This window comes from Oncorhynchus mykiss, chromosome 26, assembly GCF_057628025.1.
Source record: "Oncorhynchus mykiss isolate SJ-2025 chromosome 26, ASM5762802v1, whole genome shotgun sequence".
In the NCBI taxonomy this organism is placed as follows: Eukaryota; Metazoa; Chordata; class Actinopteri; order Salmoniformes; family Salmonidae; genus Oncorhynchus; species Oncorhynchus mykiss.
Window position 1 is genome coordinate 9,879,343 of NC_143047.1, and position 20,205 is coordinate 9,899,547.

Below are 20,205 nucleotides of genomic sequence, written 5' to 3' on the forward strand. Positions count from 1 at the left end.
CCATCTACGCTGGACCGGTTCGTCAGCTTCCTGCAGTGCCTTAATAGACTCTGGGGCGGAGGGCTGTTTTATGGACGAGACCTGGGCTCGGGAACATGACATTCCTCTCAGACAGTTAAGGGAGTCCACGGCCTTGTTCGCCCTGGATGGTAGTCCTCTCCCCAGGATTCAGCGTGAGACGCTACCTTTAACCCTCACTGTTTCTGGTAATCATAGCGAAACCATTTCTTTTTTAATTTTTCGTTCACCTTTTACACCTGTTGTTTTGGGCCATCCCTGGCTAGTTTGTCATAATCCTTCCATTAATTGGTCTAGTAATTCTATCCTCTCCTGGAACGTCTCTTGTCATGTGAAATGTTTAATGTCTGCTATCCCTCCTGTTTCCTCTGTCTCTTCTTCACAGGAGGAGCCTGGTGATTTGACAGGGGTGCCGGAGGAATATCACGATCTGCGCACGGTGTTCAGTCGGTCCAGGGCCACCTCTCTTCCTCCACACCGGTCGTATGATTGTAGTATTGATCTCCTTCCGGGAACCACTCCCCCCCGGGGTAGACTATACTCTCTGTCGGCTCCCGAACGTAAGGCTCTCGAGGATTATTTGTCTGTAGCTCTTGACGCCGGTACCATAGTCCCCTCCTCCTCTCCCGCCGGAGCGGGGTTTTTTTTTGTCAAGAAGAAGGACGGGTCTCTGCGCCCCTGCATAGATTATCGAGGGCTGAATGACATAACAGTGAAGAATCGTTATCCGCTTCCTCTTATGTCTTCAGCCTTCGAGATCCTGCAGGGAGCCAGGTTTTTCACTAAGTTGGACCTTCGTAACGCTTACCATCTCGTGCGCATCAGGGAGGGGGACGAGTGGAAGACGGAGTTTAATACTCCGTTAGGGCACTTTGAATACCGGGTTCTTCCTTTCGGCCTCGCTAACGCTCCAGCTGTCTTTCAGGCATTAGTCAATGATGTCCTGAGAGACATGCTGAACATCTTTGTTTTCGTTTACCTTGACGATATCCTGATTTTTTCACCGTCACTCCAGATTCATGTTCAGCACGTTCGACGTGTCCTCCAGCGCCTTTTAGAGAATTGTCTTTTTGTGAAGGCTGAGAAGTGCACTTTTCATGCCTCCTCCGTCACATTTCTCGGTTCTGTTATTTCCGCTGAAGGCATTAAGATGGATCCCGCTAAGGTCCAAGCTGTCATTGATTGGCCCGCCCCTAAGTCACGCATCGAGCTGCAGCGCTTTCTCGGCTTCGCGAACTTCTATCGTCGTTTCATCCGTAATTTCGGTCAGGTGGCAGCTCCTCTCACAGCCCTTACTTCTGTCAAGACGTGCTTTAAGTGGTCCGTTTCCGCCCAGGGAGCTTTTGATCTCCTCAAGAATCGTTTTACATCCGCTCCTATCCTTGTTACACCTGACGTCTCTAGACAGTTCGTTGTCGAGGTTGACGCGTCAGAGGTGGGCGTGGGAGCCATTCTTTCTCAGCGCTCCCTCTCTGACGACAAGGTCCACCCATGCGCATATTTTTCTCATCGCCTGTCGCCGTCGGAACGTAACTATGATGTGGGAAACCGCGAACTGCTCGCCATCCGGTTAGCCCTAGGCGAATGGCGACAGTGGTTGGAGGGCGCGACCGTTCCTTTTGTCGTTTGGACTGACCATAGGAACCTTGAGTACATCCGTTCTGCCAAACGACTTAATGCGCGTCAGGCGCGTTGGGCGCTGTTTTTCGCTCGTTTCGAGTTCGTGATTTCTTATCGTCCGGGCTCTAAGAACACCAAGCCTGATGCTTTATCTCATCTCTTCAGTTCTTCAGTAGCCTCCACTGACCCCGAGGGGATTCTCCCTGAGGGGCGTGTTGTCGGGTTGACTGTCTGGGGAATTGAGAGGCAGGTAAAACAAGCGCTCACTCACACTCCGTCGCCGCGCGCTTGTCCTAGGAACCTTCTTTTCGTTCCCGTTCCTACTCGTCTGGCCGTTCTTCAGTGTGCTCACTCTGCCAAGTTAGCCGGCCACCCTGGCGTTCGGGGTACGCTTGCTTCCATTCGCCAGCGTTTTTGGTGGCCCACCCGGGAGCATGACACGCGTCGTTTCGTGGCTGCTTGTTCGGTCTGCGCGCAGACTAAGTCCGGTAACTCTCCTCCTGCCGGCCGTCTCAGGCCGCTTCCCATTCCCTCTCGACCGTGGTCTCACATCGCCTTAGATTTTGTCACCGGACTGCCTTCGTCAGCGGGGAAGACTGTTATTCTTACGGTTGTCGATAGGTTCTCTAAGGCGGCTCATTTCATTCCCCTTGCTAAGCTTCCTTCTGCTAAAGAGACGGCACAAATCATCATCGAGAATGTTTTCAGAATTCATGGCCTTCCGTCAGACGTCGTTTCGGACAGAGGTCCGCAATTCACGTCTCAATTTTGGAGGGAGTTTTGCCGTTTGATTGGGGCTTCCGTCAGTCTCTCTTCCGGCTTTCACCCCCAGTCTAACGGTCAAGCAGAACGGGCCAATCAGACTATTGGTCGCATCTTACGCAGTCTTTCTTTTCGCAACCCTGCGTCTTGGTCAGAACAGCTCCCCTGGGCAGAATACGCCCACAACTCGCTTCCTTCGTCTGCGACCGGGCTATCTCCTTTTCAGAGTAGCCTCGGGTACCAGCCTCCGCTGTTCTCATCTCAGTTCGCCGAGTCCAGCGTCCCCTCCGCTCAGGCTTTTGTCCAACGTTGCGAGCGCACCTGGAAGAGGGTCAGGTCTGCACTTTGCCGTAATAGGACGCAGACTGTGAGGGCTGCTAATAAGCGTAGAACTAAGAGTCCTAGATATTGTCGCGGTCAGAGAGTTTGGCTCTCCACTCAGAACCTTCCCCTTAAGACGGCTTCTCGCAAGTTGACCCCGCGGTTCATTGGTCCGTTCCGTATTTCTCGGGTCATTAATCCTGTCGCAGTTCGACTTCTTCTTCCGCGATACCTTCGTCGCGTCCACCCGGTCTTCCATGTCTCCTGTATCAAGCCCGTTCTTCGCGCCCCCGCTCGTCTTCCCCCCCCCCCCCCATCCTTGTCGAGGGCGCACCCATCTACAGGGTCCGCAGGATTTTGGACATGCGTCCTCGGGGCCGTGGTCACCAGTACCTCGTAGATTGGGAGGGGTACGGTCCTGAGGAGAGGAGTTGGGTTCCCTCTCGGGACGTGCTGGACCGTGCGCTGATCGAGGATTTCCTCCGTTGCCGCCAGGTTTCCTCCTCGAGTGCGCCAGGAGGCGCTCGGTGAGTGGGGGGGTACTGTCATGTATTGTCATGTTGTGTCTTTCTGTCCTTTCCTTTCACCCTGTCTCCCTCTGCTGGTCGTATTAGGTTACCTTTTCTCCCCCGCTTTCCCCCAGCTGTTCCTTGTCTCCTCCTAACTACCCATTCACCCCGTTTCCCACCTGTTCCCTTTTCCCTCTGATTAGGTCCCTATATCTCTCTCTGTTTTTGTTCCTGTCCTTGTCGGATTCTTGTTTGTTGTGTTTCATGCCTGAACCAGACTATCGTCATGTTTGCTGTAACCTTGTCCTGTCCTGTCGGAATCTGCCGGTCTGTCTGAACCTACCTATGTTTGGTAATTAAAGAAGCTCTGTTAAGTTAATTCGCTTTTGGGTCCTCATTCACTCACCGTGACATTGGGAGGAGATTCTAGATGGGAAAGGACCCTGGGCAGAGGGTCAGAGCCAGGGGCCAGGGGAATATTGCCGCCCCAAAGCCGAGCTGGAGGCAGAAAAAGCAGAGAGGCGGCATTATGAGGAGCTAGCACGGCAGAGGGGATGGAAGACCGAGAGTCAGCCCCAAAAATGTATTGGGGTGGCACACAGGAAGTGTGGCAAAGCCAGGTAGGAGACCTGCGGCAACTTCCTGTGCTTACCGGGAGGCGAGAGAGACCGGGCAGGCACTGTGTTATGCTGTGGAGAGCACAGTGTCCCCAGTGCGGGTGCATAGCCCGGTGAGGTACATACCAGCTCCGCGTATCGGCCGGGCTAGAGTGGGCATCGAGCCAAGTGCCATGAAGCCGGCTCTACGCATCTGGTCTCCAGTGTGTCTCCTTGTGCTGGCTTACATGGCACCAGCCTTGCGCATGGTGTCCCTGGTTCGCCTGCATAGCCCAGTGCGGGCTATTCCACCTCGCCGCACTAGCAGGGCGACCGGGAGCATTCAACCAGGTAAGGTTGGGCAGGCTCGGTGCTCAAGAGCTCCAGTGCGCCTGCACGGTCCGGTCTATCCGGTACCACCTCCACGCACCATCCCTCCTGTGGCAGCCCCCCGCACCAGGCTGTCTCTCCGTCTCATCCCTACAGTGCTGCCAGAGCCTTCCTCCTCTCCAGCGCAGCCGGATTCTCCCGCCTGTCCGGCGCTGCCAGAGCTCCCCCCCCTGGCGCCAGAGCCAGAGCTCCTCAGTCCAGCGCTGCCAGAGCCTTCCTCTCCAGCGTTGCCGGAGCTTCCCGTCTGCCCAGCGCCATCAGAGTCGCCAGTCTGCCCAGCGCCGCCTGAGCCACCCGTCTGCCCAGCGCCGCCTGAGCCGCCGTCTGCCCGGAGCCGCCAGTGCCGCCATTCTGCCCGGAGCCGCCAGTGCCGCCAGTCTGCCCGGAGCCGCCAGTGCCGCCAGTCTGCCCGGAGCCGCCAGTGCCGCCAGTCTGCCCGGAGCCGCCAGTGCCGCCAGTCAGCCAGGAGCCGCCAGTGTCGCCAGTCAGCCAGAGCCGCCAGTCTGCCAGGATCCGTCAGATCTGCCAGTCAGCCAGGATCCGCCATTCAGCCAGGATCCGCCAGTCAGGCAGAATCTGCCAGAACTGCCAGTCTGCCAGAACTGCCAGTCAGCCAGGATCTGCCAGAAAAGCCAGTCAGCCAGGATCCGCCAGTCAGCCAGGATCTGCCAGAGCTGCCAGTCAGCCAGGATCTGCCGGAACCACCAGTCATCCAGGATATGCCAGAAACACCAGTCAGCCAGGATCTGCCGGAACCACCAGTCAGCCAGGATCTGCCAGAGCCATCAACCTGCCTGAGCTTCCTCTCAGTCCTGAGCTCCCCCTCAGTCCCGAGCTCCCCCTCAGTCCCGAGCTCCCCCTCAGTCCGGAGCTGCCCCTCAGTCCGGAGCTGCCCCTCAGTCCGGAGCTGCCCCTCAGTCCAGTGGGGCGCGTTGTTAGGGTTCCTAGGCCAAGGTCAGCGGCGAGGTTGCCACTCAAAGGACGCTAAGGAGGTGGACTAAGACAATTATGGAGTGGGGTCCACGTCCAGCGCCAGAGCCGCCACCGCGGACAGATGCCCACCCAGACCCTCCCCTATAGGTTTAGGTTGTGCGGTCGGAGTCCATCGTTCTTGTGTGTTTTCCTTGTTTTAGTGTTGGTCAGGACGTGAGCTGGGTGGGCATTCTATGTTGTGTGTCTGGTTTGTCTATTTCTATGTTTGGCCTGATATGGTTCTCAATCAGAGGCAGGTGTTAGTCATTGTCTCTGATTGGGAACCATATTTAGGTAGCCTGTTTTGTGTTGGGTTTTGTGGGTGGTTGTCTCCTGTGTCAGTGTTTGTACCACACGGGACTGTTTCGGGTTTTCATGTTTCTTGTTTTGTAGTCTATTTCATGTATAGTTTTGTTATTAAAAGAACCATGAATTATAACCACGCTGCGTCTTGGTCCGATCCCTGCTACACCTCTTCTTCAGAGGAAGAAGAGAACCGTTACACAATGTGGTTTTCTGGAGAAAAAAAAATCTAATTTTGCCTGTCATAGTTGAAGTGTACCTATGATGAAAATTACAGGCCTCTCTCATCTTTTTAAGTGGGAGAACTTGCACAATTGATGGCTGACTAAATACTTTTTTTGCCCCACTGCCCCACTAACTCTGCATTGTTGTAAAAGTACCCAGCATTTCACTGTTAGTCGACACCTGTTGTCTCCGAAGCATGTGTCAAACACAATTTGATTTCATTGGATTTTTGAGCGATGCACGTAACATCACCTCTCTTGAGAAGTGAGTCGGTATGACCGAATCCAGGTACAAGGGTTGACAACCGGTAAGCCCATTTATGACCGCCTGTTTCAGACCTTAGGGTGAGAGTTAGGAGGTGGACAGCAAGTTTTGTACAAATATTTTCTGGATCCATTTGTGTATATTCAATTTGACTGCTAAACACCGATCAACTGGCTTTAAATAAAACACCTGACTTCTCCTGAAAGACTTGTCCAGCGCCTACATGCCACCTCCCTTGGCCGTGAGACACCCATGTCAGCTACTTTACCACAGCTCCCAACATTTCTATGCTGTTAAAAAGCTAATACTAAAATGGTATCCGCTTACAGTTTTATTAACTAATAGCAACGTAATGTTATGTGCTACCATAAGCTACAGCTGTAGGTTTTCCTTTCATTTGGTTGTATTTGCCTACAGCCTGATTAAACAATGGCTCAACCATTGCAGCATAGGCAGTAGTACAGTGGGCTGTTAAGGTTAGTAAGGGTAATAATGAAGGGAAGCTAACCTGTAATTGGAAGCAAAACTGTTTCGCATTGTAACTATTTCACTTTATTCACCCTGAAAGTTTTTATTTTCATTTGATGTACATTTATTTTGAAGATGAGTTTAGTCTCCATCTCCCTTGAGTGTCCTCGGTTCCCAGGGAGGGCTTTACTTCCATCCGCCTCTTTTGATTGGACGAAGATTTCTAAACCTAGTGTAACCATTCGTGCTGTTCTCTTGCACTGTTTGGGTCTGGAAACGTGCGACAGATGCGAAACTGCTTCCATCTGGTATCGCAAGGAAGTGGAAAAGGGGGGTGATTCTACTTAGGCGCCTTCGGCAAGACGTCCTGCTTGCATTGCTACTAAGATCTGCGAGCTTCATTTCGTTTCACTAGAAAGCTGGAGAGGACGTGCTTTCCTAAACGGCTGCACCGGATTGTTCGTTGGGGATGCTACGGGTTTATTCCTTTTCTCTTGATACTATACTCGCCCTAGGCGTCTAGTTCCACTGTCTTCACAAACGGTCCACGGTATTTCTCTTATCCAGCGGAACTCACTGGAGGAGAGGCGCTTGGACCAGGAGTGATAACGCAAGGACGGGTCGAGTTGGATGTTCATAGCCATAAAGAAGTGGTCATAGTCTGGAGCTGCTAATGGGACAAGCAGTGGACTGACAACATTGAGTCTGGTTTCACTCCAAGCAAGGTAAGGGATTTAGCCCATAGTTTTCGTCCTATCCATGTATTTTAATTTCTGGAGTGATTTCAACTGGAAATTGTGATAGTCCTGCGATTGGACCGGAATTGCTTTTCCAAATGATAAAACCTACCCCTCAGATGCGACATTTTTTATACATTTAATACGTAATCTGAGTGGACTGTGTCCATTGTATGTCCAGCACTTTAAATGCAGTAAATTAGGGTTATTTTGGGGGGTATTTTGATTCTCATCGGGACTGTAAACAAAGCCTATATCGAATTATAGGAATCATGTCGTTCACTTTTTCATACATCCTCCGTTTCTAATCGGTAACCTGTCGGTCCAATGACACATGGACTATTCACGGCTAGTTTGACACGGGTAGGCTGTACTACATATTTGCGCCCCACCAATCCATTTTCAAGTTTTTGTGACGAATAGCGTACACGGTAACTTTCTCTGGAAGTGTAGGGTATACGGGCATACATTTCCTATCAAGAGTTTGTAGTTAAATAGCTAATTGACCTGAATTGGATGGATGGCCAAATATAATTTATATTTCTATTTATTTTAATGCGGGACGATATTACACTTTCTCTCCTGCCTCCATTCATAATACGGTTTTTGTTTTTCGTAATTAATTATATTATATTTTAGAGTCAGTTTAATTTCTTAAATTGTGTATTTTTTGTATTTATTGCCATTTGATAGCAGTCGTTTGAATCTTTAGTTTAGCCTACTTCTGAGTAACAGTTTTAGTGATAACAGGTTGGTGTATCATTTACAGCTGAATACAAACTGAATGAGGCAAAAACAATTTTCCCCTTGTTGCGTCTCTAACCAAGGCGATGTAGCCTAGTGCACATTTTGGGCTAAACTACTCAGCAATTCATGTGAAATGTGAATTTCAGAATTCACAGGCATTGTAAAATGTTTTCAATATGTTTTATTCATAGGGAGAAGGTAGCCTAAAGAAATCAGCGTTTGTAGCTGGTCCATTGCATCGACTGTATGTATTCACAGAACCCTCAGTATTCATGTCCATAGCTCAAGATTGCTGCTTTCAAGATGAAAATAATCTCCCCTCCACCCGCTACCCCTTTATATCCCCACCGCACTGTTGCTCTGCGAAATGTATGCTCTGCTTCCCTTCATGTGCTCCTGTAGGAACCATACTCATTTAACGTTCTCCTTATTGAACATGCTTTTACTGATATTATTGATCTGTGTTATGCCCTAACAAGGCATTGAAAAGAAAGAATGCACATCATAGGGTTTATAATTGAATTAATTGTACTTAATGGTGGTTTTAACCCTCAAATAAATTCCCAAAGCTTAATTTGTTGAAACAATAATGAATTAATTTAAAAAGAAAGTGTAATAATGCTTGATGGTGAAATCTTTTGAGCAGCACAACCAGAAGTGAATGAGTCACATCAGAGGAGGCTTAGCTCCAATCACAACTCTGAGGCATTTGTGTGTGACTTGACTGCTGAAAATAGTTGACACATACATAGATCAAAGAATCGCATGGATTGCTTCATCGCTTATTCTATAGCCTATTTCAAATTCACTAAAACATTTTAAAATCAGTTTAACATTTTTATAAAAAAATAATAATAATCAAAATCATAGTTAGCCTACCTGTTAACTGTACAATTCTCTGAATGATCGGTTTAGTTTCTGACTGACCAGACTTAAATAGTTGAATGACAAAACCGAATGGACCTCGATAACTACAGGTACAGGCAACAGTCTTGAAACCTCCAGAGGAAGAAAATAAATGTTTTCAAGGAATCAATAGAGGGTGCTGTTGTTCTGTGGACAGCTGGCCCGGTTTGCTTACAGTACCTCGGCACGAGTCTCTGAGGGCCACTCAAAAAGATGGAGCGCCACCACCGGTGTTGCCCATGGTCCCAGGGGACGGTGAATTCAATCTAACAGAGGCTCTGGCTAATGCTGTGGCACTTTGTCAGGATTAACATCTTTCAGTGGCTTCTGTTACCTTCGGTGTCACGTTACCACCTTGGAGTTCTGGGGAGGGGAGAAAAATGGGGCACCGGTTTCCTGCTCTGCTCCACGCTGTGCTATTCCAATTCCACATTACTGTGGGTCGATAGAGGAGGAAACTCCATCATTTTCAACGAATAAAGGCATTTGTTATTTTGACTGCCAACTGGAGCTTTTCAATGTGTTATTTTTCTACTATGGGAAAAAAAGGAAAGACTCAAAAGTTTGCCCTTTTTAAAATGTAGACTCCATGCACAGCCATCAGCTAAATGGAAATAAACAGCTCTCAGTTTGCTGACCTTGAGCTGAAAGAAATATTTGAATATTGTCATATATTTTGGCAGTAAAGCACAAAGTCTTGTTTGGCCTTGTGTCTTTTAGTATGGATTCTAATCATAAGGTAGTCTACAAATTACTTTACTTGACAATATGACAATTTTTAAACACATAGTACCTGGATAATTATTAGTGGATGTCACCTAGACGTTGGACCTCCTGGGGGTCCAATTAAGACGTCAAGTTATCTGAATACAGTGCCTTGCGAAAGTATTCGGCCCACTTGAACTTTGCGACCTTTTGCCACATTTCAGGCTTCAAACATAAAGATATAAAACTGTATTTCTTTGTGAAGAATCAACAACAAGTGGGACACAATCATGAAGTGGAACGACATTTATTGGATATTTCAAACTTTTTTAACAAATCAAAAACTGAAAAATTGGGCGTGCAAAATTATTCAGCCACCTTAAGTTAATACTTTGTAGCGCCACCTTTTGCTGCGATTACAGCTGTAAGTCGCTTGGGGTATGTCTCTATCAGTTTTGCACATCGAGAGACTGAATTTTTTTCCCATTCCTCCTTGCAAAACAGCTCGAGCTCAGTGAGGTTGGATGGAGAGCATTTGTGAACAGCAGTTTTCAGTTCTTTCCACAGATTCTCGATTGGATTCAGGTCTGGACTTTGACTTGGCCATTCTAACACCTGGATATGTTTATTTTTGAACCATTCCATTGTAGATTTTGCTTTATGTTTTGGATCATTGTCTTGTTGGAAGACAAATCTCCGTCCCAGTCGCAGGTCTTTTGCAGACTTCATCAGGTTTTCTTCCAGAATGGTCCTGTATTTGGCTCCATCCATCTTCCCATCAATTTTAACCATCTTCCATGTCCCTGCTGAAGAAAAGCAGGCCCAAACCATGATGCTGCCACCACCATGTTTGACAGTGGGGATGGTGTGTTCAGTGTGATGAGCTGTGTTGCTTTTACGCCAAACATAACGTTTTGCATTGTTGCCAAAAAGTTCAATTTTGGTTTCATCTGACCAGAGCACCTTCTTCCACATGTTTGGTGTGTCTCCCAGGTGGCTTGTGGCAAACTTTAAACGACACTTTTTATGGATATCTTTAAGAAATGTCTTTCTTCTTGCCACTCTTCCATAAAGGCCAGATTTGTGCAATGTACGACTGATTGTTGTCCTATGGACAGAGTCTCCCACCTCAGCTGTAGATCTCTGCAGTTCATCCAGAGTGATCATGGGCCTCTTGGCTGCATCTCTGATCAGTCTTCTCCTTGTATGAGCTGAAAGTTTAGAGGGACGGCCAGGTCTTGGTAGATTTGCAGTGGTCTGATACTCCTTCCATTTCAATATTATCGCTTGCACAGTGCTCCTTGGGATGTTTAAAGCTTGGGAAATCTTTTTGTATCCAAATCCGGCTTTAAACTTCTTCACAACAGTATCTCGGACCTGCCTGGTGTGTTCCTTGTTCTTCATGATGCTCTCTGCGCTTTTAACGGACCTCTGAAACTATCACAGTGCAGGTGCATTTATACGGAGACTTGATTACACACAGGTGGATTGTATTTATCATCATTAGTCATTTAGGTCAACATTGGATCATTCAGAGATCCTCACAGAACTTCTGGAGAGCGTTTGCTGCACTGAAAGTAAAGGGGCTGAATAATTTTGCACGCCCAATATTTCAGTTTTTGATTTGTTAAAAAAGTTTGAAATATCCAATAAATGTCGTTCCACTTCATGATTGTGTCCCACTTGTTGTTGATTCTTCACAAAAAAATACAGTTTTATATCTTTATGTTTGAAGCCTGAAATGTGGCAAAATGTCGCAAAGTTCAAGGGGCCGAATACTTTCGCAAGGCACTGTATGTGACCCCTTTTTTTACCCCTGCTTCCCTGTTACTCACCAATAGTATGCTGATATGGGACGTCTGTGTCCCTCCATCAGAAGCTAGTAGGGTGACAGATTGGATTGAGTCACATTCCTCATGCCGTGGGACCTAGATTAGGGTACCCCACCATTTCACAATCCAAGACAGAAGATATTCGGTGTCTACTGCTTGGTCACTACTGGGCTTTTTTTCATTCCCTGTGCGTTTATGTCGTTTACATGCCGTTCAGGTCATGTGACAGACATTAAGGTCAGGCGACGTGGCTTTTAGGCAGTCATGATATGCCCACGCCATCTATCGCACAGGCAATGGGACATGAAAGCAAGGTATTACAGCTGGTTGAACATTATCCTTGGCCTTTTTTTAGATGGACATTTACTGTGACTTTGAGGGTGAATTAAGATAGTAATAGAATAACCACCAGGTCTCATTTAACGAAGCATTCTGGACAAAGAATAATCTTGAATAGTGTTTATATCTATTTTCATAAACTAATTACAGCATCGATAGTGGGTGGACATATTAGAGATTTAATAAACAGTTACAGAATTATGCAGTACTAATATTGCTTGACACTGATGAAAGTAGGACCGTGGCTAAGTTTATTCAAAGCTGTCCTTGTTGTTGCACTCCGCATAGTACTGGGTAAATCGCTATGTGGGCGCACAGAACACTGTCACTTACCCTCAAGAGCATCATTGATAATGATTTCATGTTCAAGCGATATTAACATTACTTATTTCTACTTACGTACATACTTGTTGTGTTGCTGAATAAGACAATCATAACACATGTAGGAATGTCCAAGTAAATTACATAAATTACACCTTTGTACAAGAAAAACAGGAGCACTTGGGCTGGTAGACTTGACCCTGATTGTGTAAAGATACTTACTACAAGACCAGAACACCATGTTCCTTCCATGCCACCTTTAGTGTACAACATTGTAACCTGAAAGGACTCTTCGTAAGGCCATATCAAGTATTTAGTTTCTATCTTCACCCTTAAGTGCAAGGCTATGTGTGAGTCAATGTCTATTTCAAGGGTGTCAACATGGAGGCCACCTTCTCCTTGGGGTGCCTTGTCATGACAGTAACTTGTGTAGAAATATGTTTTGCTTTCTAACATTGTATTTTAATGCAATGCTTCTGATTAACATACCGGAGGAGTCCTAATTAAGCAATAAGGCCCGAGGAGGTGTGGTATATGGCCAATATATCACGGCTAAGCGCTGTTCTTACCCACGACACAACGCGGAGTGCCTGGACACAGCCCTTAGCCGTGGTATATTGGCCATATATCACAAGCCCCGAGGAGCCTTATTGCTATTATAAACTGGTTACCAAATCAAATCACATTTTATTGGTCACATACACATGGTTAGCAGATGTTAATGCGAGTGTAGCGAAATGCTTGTGCTTCTAGTTCCGACTACGCAGTAAAATCTAACATGTAATCTAACAAATTCACAACAACTACCTTATATACGTGTACACACACGTAAAGGGATGAATAATAATATGTACAAATAAATATATGGATGAGCGATGGCGTGCGGCATAGGCAAGATGCAGTAGATGGTGTAGAATACAGTATATACATATGAGATGAGTCATGTAGGATGTGTACACATTATCACATAAACAAGTGATACCTCTATGTAAACATTATTAAAGTGACGTCATTTAAAGTGACCACTGATACCTTTATTAAGTCCGTAATTAGATCATTTACTGCTCTAACGTAATTAGAGCAGTACAACTAAACTTTTTTGTCATACCAGCCAATCAGAATTCAGGGCTCAAACCACCCAGTTTATAATACTCTCTGGAGCTTGTGTATAGAAGGGTAGCTTTGAAAGTGCACGGGGAATAGGTCACGCCTTATTGCTGGTAATCAACTCTGAAGCTGTGCACAAGCTGTGTGTATGATATGAGCATCAGCATCTATGTGAGTGTGGATATGTGGACACATGCTCAAACTGTGTCCATATGCGTGTCAAAAGCACAAGCTTTAACATACTGAAGGCCAACATGCCAAATGCTGCATGTAAGCTTAACTGATTATGGGGTTGATTTAGGTAGGGCCTCATTTACAGTACCAGCGTTGCAGTCTGAATTATCCACTCATTAAAACAGGCCTCTCAGGAACATTCTAATGCCTTTATTAACCTTCCTGTTTCCTGGAGGGGACATGTTGGCTGAACTGGATTGGATGTCTGGCAGCAGCATGCACAGTCTTTCTCTGATGTACCATTCACGCTTTGATCAAATGGCGTATTATCACAGTGCTTTTCTTTAAGCTTGATGCTTGTCATATGATGTTCTAACCAATTTCCCCTCATAACTTCTGTGTCTATACATTTTTGGATCACGTGCACTTGGGAAAAGGGGGTAAAAGTCACACAAAATGATACAATTCCATAATCGTTTGAGAATGGCAAGTGTTGTACTGTACATTTGCTCTGAGTATCTTTTGTCAACTGGAAGGCTTTTTGTCACGAGAGGGTTTGGCTGAATTTCACCCTGACTTTCGAAAACCGAATGACAGACTTTCCTATTACATTTACATTCTAGTCATTTAGAAGACTCTTTTATCCAGAGCGACTTACGGTTAGTGCATTCATCTTAATAGACAATGGTGGAGACAGTATCTATCTTTAACATCCTTGGCAGGCTAAGGCTACTAATGTATAACTCTGTAATCAGCTTGTGCTGCACAATATATCTGCATTCTTTCAACATTCTTTGACGCTTCGTCTATCTTCCCTCTTTCATGTAAGGACACAATTCATGTGGATTCAGGGCAGGCTCTTTGTTGTGTAAGAATGCGCCTGCTCATGGAGAAACTGTCATGGGATATACAGTGCATTCGGAAAGTATTCAGACCCCTTGACTTTTTCCAAGATTTGTTACGTTACAGCCTTATTCTAAAATGGATTCAATTGTTGTTTCCCTCATGAATCTACTACACACAATACCCCCATAAGGACGAAGCAAAAACAGGTTTTAAGAAATGTTTGAATTAGAATAAAAATGATTTAAAAAATGAAATATCACATTTACATAAGTATTCAGACCCTTAACTCAGCACTTTGTTGAAACACCTTTGGCAGTGATTACAGCCTCGAGTCTTAGGTATGACGCTACAAGGTTGGCACACCTGTGTTTGAGGAGTTTCTCCCATTCTTCTCCGCAGATCCTTTCAAGCTCTGTCAGGTTTGATGGGTAGCGTCGCTGCACAGCAGGCAACATCCACAATGAGCTAAAGGGTAGAGCTGCCGCTTTCAAGGAGCGGGACTCTAACCCAGAAGCTTATAAGAAATCCCACTATGCCCTCCGACGAACCATCAAACAGGCAAAGCATCAATACAGGACTAAGATCGAATCGTACTACACCGGCTCGGTTGCACGTCGGATGTGGCAGGGCTTTCAAACTATTACAGACTACAAAGGGTAGTACAGCCGAGAGCTGCCCAGTGACACGAGCCTACCAGACGAGCAAAATTACTTCTATGCTCGCTTCGAGGCAAGTAACACTGAAACATGCATGACAGCATCAGCTGTTCCGGACGACTGCGTGTTCACGCTCTCCACAGCCGATGTGAGTAAGACCTATACACAGGTCAACATTCACAAGGCTGCAGGGCCAGATGGATTACCAGGACGTGTACTGTGAGTGTGCGCTGACCAACTGGCAAGTGTCTTCACTGACATTTTCAACTTCTCCCTGTCTCAGTCTGTAATACCAACATGTTTCAAGCATACCACCATAGTCCCTCTGCCCAAGAACACTAAGGTAACCTGCCTAAATGACTACCGACCCGTAGCACTCACGTCTGTAGCCATGAAGTGCTTTGAAAAGCTGGTCATGGCTCACATTATCCCAGAAACCCTAGACCCACTCCAATTTTCATACCGCCCCAACAGATCCAGAGATGATGCAATCTCTATTGCACTCCACTCCTGGACAAAAGGAACACCTACGTATGTGAGAATACTATTCATTGACTACAGCTCAGCGTTCCACACCATAGTGCCCTCAAAGCTCATCACTAAGCTAAGGACCCTGGGACTAAACACCTCCCTCTGCAACTGGATGCTGGACTTCCTGACGGGCCGCCCCCAGGTGGTAAGGGTAGGTAACAACACATCCGCCATGCTGATCCTCAACATGGGGTCCCTTTGCAGATGACACAACAGTGGTAGGCCTGATCACCGACCACGATGAGACCGCCTATAGGGAGGAGGTCAGAGACCTGACCATGTGGTGCAAGTACCACAACCTCTCCCTCAATGTGATCAAGATAAAGGAGATGATTGTGGACTCCAGAAAAATAAGGAACAAGCACACCTCCATTCTCATCGACGGAGCTATAGTAGAGCAGGTTGAGAGCTTCAAGTTCCTTGGTGTTCACATCACCATCAAACTAACATGGTCCAAACACACCAAGACAGTCATGAAGAGGGCATGAAAAAACCTATTCCCCCTCAGGAGACTGAAAATATTTGGCATGGGTCCTCAGATCCTCAAAAGGTTCTACAGCTGCACCATTGAGAGCATCCTGACAGGTTTGATAATTGCCTGATATGGAAACTGCTTGGCCTCCGACCGCAAGGCGCTACAGAGGATAGTACGTATGGCCAAGTACATCACCGGGGCCAAGCTTCCATGACCTCTATACAAGGCGTTGTCAAAGACTCCAGCCACCCTAGTCATAGACTGTTCTCTGTGCTACCACGTGGCAAGTGGTAATGGAGCGCCAAGTCTAGGTCCAAGAGGTTTCTAAACAGATTCTACCCCCAAGCCATAAGACTCCTGAACATCTAATCAAATGGCTACCCCAGACTATTTGCATTGCCCCCCCCCCCCCTTTACTAATAACTCTGTTATTATCTATGCATAGTCACCTTAATAACTCGACCTACATGTACATATTACCTCAATTGCCTCGTCTAACCGGTTCCCCTGTACCGGTACCCCCTGTAAATATACCCTCACTATTGTTATTTTACCGCTGCTCTTTAATTATTTGTTACTTTTATTTCTTCGTTTTTCTGGTATTTCTCTTAAAATTGGATTGTTGGTTAAGAGCTTGTAAGTAAGCATTTCACTGTACGTTCAAGTGACAAACACATTTTGATTTGATTGATGTTCAGGTCTATCCAGAGATGTTCGATTGGGTTCAAGTCTGTGCTCTGGCTGGACTGCTCAAGGACATTCAGAGACTTGTCACGAAGCCACTCTTGCATTGTCTTGGCTGTTTGTTTGGCATTCAGGCCAAGTAGTTCAATCTTGGTTTCATCAGACCAGAGATTCTTGTTTCTCTAAAAGTCCTTTAAGTGCCATTTAGCAAACTCCAAGCAGGATGTCATGTAGGTTTACACAATTTGGGGAATATTCAGAGGTGGAAACTTTCTGTGGGAATTAATGGGAATATATGGGAATTAATGGGAATATATGGGAATTAACGGAAATATATGCAAATTAATATTAATACCATTTAAATGTAGACGTTTTTTGAATTGGATATATTTACCATATCATATGGAGACAGAAACCTAAACCTTTTACCTTATCAAAAGTAGACATAATTGCAAATGATTAAATACTTCCAATAGAAAAATAAATATATATTTTAGTTGAACTGTAATGAAATTAGTTGACTCTTCACATGGGATGATTTCACTGAACAACAAAAGAAAGGGAATATTGAATGATCCCCAATGATCCTTCGCATCACCCAAAAACATTTTCAATATACATCTGTAAAATGATAGTCTAGAAACTAAAGCTTCCTCTCAGGCTTCCATGTCTTCTCCCTCTACCTCCTCAATGTCCACGTCTTGAACATCAGACTCTGAGGCCTCATCACTGTCACTTTCCAACTTTGTTGTGGATGGCTCGTTGTCAGGCTCAATTAGCCTCAAATTTGCCATGGATGGCCACCAATTTTTCAACCCTTGTATTGGTCAGCCTGTTGCGTGCTTTGGTGTGCTGTGTGTTCCCAAACAAGGACCAGTTGCACTCTGAGGCGGCTGATGTTGGTGGGATTTGGAGGATGATGGAGGTAAAAGGGGAAAGAGCCTCAGATCCACAAAGTCCCTTCCACCAGGTGGCTGATGAGATATGTTGGCATGACTGCCATATCCCATCTCCATCTCAAAGCCCTTGCTTGGAAGTGTATTTCGCCAGACTGCCAAGAACCTTGGCCTCATCCAGGCCAAGGTGGCGAGACACGGTAGTGATGACAACATAGGCCTTGTTGATCTCTGCACCAGACAGGATGCTCTTGACAGCATACTTGGGGTCCAACATGCACACTGCGGCGTGTATGGGCTTCAGGCAGAAGTCTTCACACTTTTTGATGTATTTCAGAACTGCGGTTTCCTCTGCTTGGCGCAACAGTGAAGTGGGTAAGGCGGTACAGATTTCTTCCCTTACATCTGCAAGCAGAGTCTGAACATCAGACAGGATGGCATTGCCTCCCTCAATCCGTGCAATGGCTACTGCTATAGGTTTCAGTAGTTTCAGGCTGCTTACCACTCTCTCCCAAAATACATCATCCAGGAGGATCCTCTTGATGGGGCTTTCCATATTGGCAGACTGTGATATGGCCATTTCTTGGAGAGACTACTTCCCCTCCAGAAGACTGTCAAACATGATGACAACACCACCCCAGCGGGTGTGGTGCTCTTATTCTTCTCACTTTGCTTGGTGAGGTAGATTGCTGCTATAACTTGATGACCCTTCACATACGTAACCATTTCCTTGGCTCTCTTGTAGAGTGTATACATTGTTTTCAGTGCCATGATGTCCTTGAGGAGCAGATTCAATGCACGAGCAGCACAGCGAATGGGTGTGATGTGAGGGTAGAACTCCTCCACTTTAGACCAAGCAGCCTTCATGTTCACAGCATTGTCTGTCACCAGTGCAAATACCTTCAGTGGTCCAAGGTCATTGATGACTGCCTTCAGATCATCTGCAATGTAGAGACCAGTGTGTCTGTTGCCCATTGTGTCTGTGCTCTTGTAGAATATTGGTTGAGGGGTGGAGATGATGTAGGTAAGTGTTCCTTGCCCACAAACATTTGACCACCCATCAGAGATGATTGCAATACAGTCTGCTTTCTCTATGATTTGCTTGACCTTTACTTGAACTCTGTTGAACCATGCATCCAGCAAATGAGTAGATAAAGCATGTCTGGTTGGAGGGGTGTATGTTGGGTGAAGAACATTCAGAAATCTCTTCCAATACACATTGCCTGTGCGCATCAGAGGTAAACCAGTTGCATGCACAGCTCAAGCAAGACATTCATCAGCATTTCTCTGACTACATTCCTCCATTGAGTCAAAAAAAACTTCTAATTCCAAGAGGAACATGAGCTGTTGCTATCGATTAGGTGTCTGATTCATGATTTTCACCTCTAATAGAAGCAGAGGGACTTTTGTCAGATGTTGCTTCTTGTGAGCAATGAGGAACTTTATGCACTTGGCCAGATGATTCTGCATCTTTTTTTGCATTCTTCACATATCACTTGGCACAGTATTTGCAAATGTACACAGCTTTTCCTTCTACATTAGCTGCAGTGAAATGTATCCACAGATCATATAGTGCCTGTGGCATTTTCCAGTAAAGATGAGAAAAAAAATGAGTAAAAAAATAAAAAAATCCATGTACAGATAAATAGTTAAGCAGTTAGATTAAACAACTCCTTTGTAAGATAAATGTTTTAAAATGAAACACGAATGGAAACAGGTGAATTAACACTCCTCAGTTAGCAGGCTCAAGCAAACTAAAACCCACATGGAAGCAAAAACTAATTTGCAGAAATTGTTATCAAGTTAGAAATGATTTAAATGCACTTTGCTTTAGGACTACTATTTACAAGTTAACAAAAAATCATGTATGTCCTATAAAATATATTCACCCCACCCAGTATTGTAATCGAAACTTACCAGAAAGCATGTAGTCCTTGGCTCAGACAGTGTAGTAGTGTGGGCTCAATAGCATCTCATTAGTGTGTAAGATCTCGAGAATCAGCTGGAAGAGTGCACTGCACATTTGATGGAAGAATGCGCTGTGTATGCAGAGGGTTGCAATTCCATTGAATTGGGGATAGTTTAACCAAAATATGCCACAAGACCAGAATTGCCTTATGTGTATCCCACAAAAAAAGGTTCACTGTTATAAGCTAACTTTTTTGATGAATGTAAGTCAAATTCCCCAAATTCCCGGGCTTAACTTTGTAACTCCACTGTCATGTGTGTTTACTGAGGAGTGGCTTCCATCTGGCCACTCTACCTTATAGGCCTGATTGGTGTAGTGCTGCAGAGATGGTTGTATTTCTGGAAGGTTCTCCCATCTCTGAAACTCTGGAGCTCTATCAGAGTGTCCATCCCCGCAATTACTCAGTTTGGGAGGGTGGCCAGCTCTAGGAAGAGTCTTGGTGGTTCCAAACTTCTTACATTTAAGAATGATGGAGGCCACTGTGTTCTCTGGGACCTTCAATACTGCAGAAATATTTTGGTACCCTTCCATAGATCTGTGCCTCGACACAATCTTGTCTCGGAGCTCGATGGACAATTCCTTCGACCTCATGGCTTGGTTTTTGCTCTTACAGTGGGGCAAAAAAGTATTTAGTCAGCCACCAATTGTGCAAGTTCTCCCACTTAATAAGATGAGAGAGGCCTGTAATTTTCATCATAGGTACACTTCAACTATGACAGACAAAATGAGAAAAAAAAATCCAGAAAATCACATTGTAGGATTTTTAATGAATTCATTTGCAAATTATGGTGGAAAATAAGTATTTGGTCACCTACAAACAAGCAAGATTTCT

General features: G+C 45.7%; 1 protein-coding gene across 1 annotated transcript in view; it reads left to right on the plus strand.

Moving 5' to 3' along the window:
* The first annotated feature begins 6,663 nt into the window (after positions 1-6,663).
* cdh11 (cadherin 11, type 2, OB-cadherin (osteoblast)) overlaps positions 6,664-20,205 on the plus strand; it is an 84,162-nt gene continuing 70,620 nt past the window's right edge. Inside the window, exon 1 of the mRNA XM_021585910.3 lies at positions 6,664-7,173. The gene's annotated coding sequence lies outside the window, so the exon portion shown is untranslated. The remainder of the gene's footprint in view (positions 7,174-20,205) is intronic.